This window comes from Carlito syrichta, unplaced genomic scaffold (genome assembly GCF_000164805.1).
Source record: "Carlito syrichta isolate Samal-C Ts95f unplaced genomic scaffold, Tarsius_syrichta-2.0.1 Scaffold3594, whole genome shotgun sequence".
Taxonomy (NCBI): Eukaryota; Metazoa; Chordata; class Mammalia; order Primates; family Tarsiidae; genus Carlito; species Carlito syrichta.
This window is the reverse complement of record NW_006947690.1, coordinates 1-4,818: the sequence shown is the minus strand read 5'-3', so window position 1 is coordinate 4,818 and position 4,818 is coordinate 1. Positions and strand designations below refer to the sequence as shown.

The 4,818-nt window shown below is 36.6% G+C and overlaps 1 pseudogene; it reads right to left on the bottom strand.

The window, feature by feature from the left end:
* Nucleotides 1–4,011: 4,011 nt before the first annotated feature.
* Nucleotides 4,012–4,818, bottom strand: LOC110596073 (annotated as a pseudogene).

The window sequence follows — 4,818 nt, the reverse complement described above, 5'->3', positions numbered from 1 at the left end:
AAATAGAGTATCTACAGCTCTTTATACTGCTATTTAGGCACATTTCTCTTGTTACTCCAACCCTTGAACCCTTGATTTTTTTTTTCCTCTGGATCACTGGCCCAGAGAGAGAAAAAATATTTCCTGCTGATTATCTGTTTGCAAGAGACCGGGTTAGAAGCCAGGTGAATTTAGTCTGTATTATTCCTTCACCGTGAACTCTCCTGCCTTCCAGAGCTCTAGCTTCTCAGCAACTTTGTCCAATTTTTGGTTAAAATTGTCTCCCTAGTTTAACACTAAGAATGTGTCTTTACCAGTTCTCTTGGATTTTCAGAGTTGAATTGTGGTGGAGAGACAATTATTGACATCTGCAGAAAATTGATTATCCCTCTTTAAAAAGGGAGAAAACTGAGTTCATTTTGTATAAAATCATGGGTAGTTACTGCTATCTTTGGATCCCTAATGCTTTCAATGAAGCAAATAGGTGTTTCTTTCCTGTAAACACAAATAAAGAGTTGTCATTGAGTCCTTAATTTTTGAAACATTTGGTAATTATAAGAGATATATACTTAGAACATTGTATGCACCATGGAATGTAGTTGAAAGTTGTGTAGTTTGATTCATGTGTCTCATTCTGACACATTTCTATTCTATGAGGTCATATTCATTCTACATTTGCAGGATTGGGGATTTGAAGTGCTAAATTATCTTTCAAGGTTAAGAGCCCAGGAAAAGATAAACTTTGATTGGAACTCCATCAAGATGTTATCACTTCTCTGGGACAATTGTTCTCTATTGGGGTAATTGTGCCTCCAGGAGACACTTGACTGTGTTTGGCAAAAATTTTTGTTGTTACAACTGGGAAGCTGCTACTGGCACTTAGTGAATTGCAGCCAAGGATGCAGTCCAACATCCTACAATTAACAGGGCAGCACTTAAACCACACACAAAAAATTATGCAACAATAATGTTAACATTAGAAAGATTGACAGACTATTCTACAGTAGAATATAGTCAACATTGAACATTGGTAGGAATCACTTAGGGATCTTATTCAAATATAGATCCTGAGTTGTGACATCTAGGTAGAGTATACACTTTCTGCACTAGTAACTATTTTCCTGTTGGTGTTCACTCTATTCTGTGGACCACTAAGGATAAAAGTTGTGGTTCAGTGTTGGATTCAGGTGACAGCATTTTGAGGCATTCTCCACCAATAACCTTACCACATATTTCATGTCAGATTTTAGTAGGTAAAATGCTGGATTTGGTATCTCAGATTTTGCATAAAGAAGTTTACACATGCTTTTGAGTTCCTTCCTCATGACAGGAAATGAAACTTTTAGACATTCTACCTACCTAATGTAGTTTATGTGAGAATTAAGTAATATTTGAAAGCTCATTGGAAATTACTTTGCACAGAGCAGATGTTCAATGACAGCAGCTATTATGACTATGTCTAAGTTTCCCATTAACTAAACTCATTGAAACACCAGAAAGTTTTCTTGTTACAGGAAGTGAGTCTAGTATCATCTTGCTCATGGGAGACAGGAAGTTATGGTCTTGATGGGGAACTTCCTCCCAGGGTACTGCACAGGGAGCAGAGTGTTTGAGGGTCCACAAGCCAATGCTTTATTGGATTCAAGGACATTGTCTATGGCCTCTTCTTACTGGCTCCAAATTAGTCACATTAGGAATTTTTAGATTTTATTAAAAGGTGTTCTACTATCTTCTGCTTTGAGAAATATCTATAAAGCTGATGTTTCTTGGTACATGAAATTATTCCTCCAACTCTTTTAACACCTGCCCTAACTCTTCATGGAACACTGATCTTCCTTATTATAAGTTCATAGCATGTAATTCCTAAAACATTTAATCTCAACAGAAGTATAAATGCTTGCATATCTATTTCTTTTTTTTTTTTTTGAGTTGGAGTCTCACTCTGTCACCCAGACTGGAGTGCAGTGGCCGCTCCCGGCCACTGCATCCTTAACCTGCTGGGCTCCAGCAATCCTTCCACCTCAGCCTTCCGAGTAGCCGGAATTACAGGCATGCGCTACTATGCCTGGCTGATTTTTTTCATTTATTGTAGTGATGAGGTCTCACTGCCCAGGCGGGTCTCAAACCCGCAGGCTCAGGCAATCCACTCACCTCAACCTCCCAAAGGCACAGGATTGCAGGCTGAGCCACTGAGCCCAGCCGCATATCTATTTCTGCCTCAGGTAAATGGTTTTTTTACCTCTTTATTAACTTCCCTATTATCTTTAGAAGGACTGTATTTCTCTACCCATGGCTCTGAGTTTTTATAATACCTCAATTGAAAGGAGTAGATATTCCTTCAATGACAGATGTTGAGCTTGAACATGTGATATGCTTTGTGTGACAAAATGTAAATAGTCATGAGATATTCAGTGTTAAGAAGAGATTGTAAGATCCATTGTGAAATCCCATCACTTCTCTTGATCTTCCACTCTCAAATTGCTCTTCGTGTCCAAAATCCAAGAACTAAGTTGATTTATATACTCTAATGAACTGAATATTTTTCCTATCCAAAATGTATATATCCCAATCCCCAATGTGAAACCTTCTCCAACATAGTCATCATTTAAAAAATATGATATTACACTATTTATTAATAGATTGGCTTATTCAGTAGTAACTTACTGATATACTAATAAATGCAAACAGAATAAAAGACATTCAGAGAAATCCTCTGTCTCTTACTTTTTGACATTCATTCTGATATTTGAAGTAAACACTCATGATTGCCTGGCTATTAATTTTTATTTTAAAATAACTGTATTAAAATGAGATTGTCTTTGAAAGTACCTCTAGGTAACGAGGAGAAGTGAAAAAGATTATATATATATAGTTTTTTTTCAAGAATAAATTGTGACCCTAATTCACAAGTCTCTATTCCATGAGACACTACTGTGTAGAAGAAGATCAAAATCTCGGGTGAGTCATCCTTTGATTATGAAAGTTGAAGAAAGTTTACAGTATAAAATATATAAAGCAACTGTTGATAAAGTAAATACACAACTTGTTCACTTACATATTAATTTGTATGACACAATTTGTTTAAGTGGGGAGATATTTGTTATGACATTAGAAAAGAGTCATATTTAAAGGTAACACTGAAACATTTTAAGCAGAAACAAGAATATGATACAATGAAATTATATAACCCATGACACCAAACCCTTCACTCAGATAAACAAACTTTATTGCCATGGACACCAAGCTTCTATACTTCAATTAATAGATATAATTTATCAAAAACAAATATTTAATATGAATCAAATGTATGATTGAAAATGTTACTCTATTATATTTAAGGTCATCTCTGACTTAAGGCCATATGAACTAAATTGATTCATGCAAATTTGTCTTTCTGTGTAGACTATACTTGGAACATGTATTTATAAGCAATATTTGCTTTCTAACTCTTTATCTGGGATTACTGTATAGTAGGTACTGTGGACGAAGACCTGAAAATTTAGCGGAGTCCTAATGAGGAGAATAAAATGCCATGACTAACTATAAAACACACTAGGATATTAAAGTTTCCATTATTAGAATGAAGAGTTAAGACAGTGATTAACAACAATAATAACAAAAGGAATGACAGACTCACATGTGAAAAACTGTGGTGTTAGATATACATCTTCAAAAAAACTATATAAATGACCTTATAGTTAACATGTCTAATTGATACTGTAAAACTAATAAAACTCCCCACTGTAAGATACAAATAACAATATCAAATTAGTAATTAATACTAACTAGATTCGAGATAACTTTGAGGAAGTAAGAAAACAGCAAAGGAAAAAAATCTGTGGATGATCAGATTTTATAAAGGAATAGCTTAAATTCTATGAATCAGTTGAGATCAAAGAAATCAAATCTCTGGGAGATAAACAGAAGGAGCAAATCCTGCTTCCACAGTCTGATTCATGAATCACAATTTTGGGGTTGGGGCTTAGAGTTCTGCTATTGTATGCACTTCTTGAAGAATGTCCGTCTGTAAAATCATTTCAGAGCCTCCTTGATATTCTTTTTCCTCAGGCTGTTGATGAAGGAGTTCAGCATGGGGGTGACCAGAGTGTGCATCACTGAGGCTGTTGCACCTGAGTGAGTTGTCGGTAGGAGCAGGGCTAAGGTACACCGCTAGGGTCATACAATGAAATAAAGAGACAACTGAGAGGTGAGATGCACAGGTAGAAAATGCTTTATACTTTCCCTGAGCTGATGAGATTTCACATATAGAGTAAACTATCTTAGAGTAAGAGTGAAGGATCACAGCAAGGAGACTACCACCCAGCAGTACAGCTGCAAAATATATCACCATGTCATTAAGAAAGGTGTCAGAATGGGCAAGATGGACCACCTGATTAAGTTCACAAGAAAGTGCTGTATTTCCAAGTCTGTAGAGAAGGACAGCCACAACACCATTAAACTTTGTAACAATGAATGCAGAACACCTAAGACCCAGGATGCCACAACCAGCAGCCCACAGATCATGGGGTTCATGATGATCATGTAGTGCAGAGGGCGACAGATAGTCACAGACTGGTCATAAACCCTAACAGTCAGGAGTAGACTGTCTAACTAAACAAAAAGAACAAAAAAGCACATCTGGGTGATGCAGCCGGCATAGGTTATGGCTTTGTTGTCTGTCTGGATATTCACCAGCATCTTTGGGACAGTGGCAGACACAAAACAGACACCTACAAAGGACAAATTAGAGAGGAAGAAATACATAGAAGTATGGAGGTGGGAATCTGAGATTGTGGCCAGGATGAGGAGCAGGTTCCCAAGCACAGTTATTAGGTACAT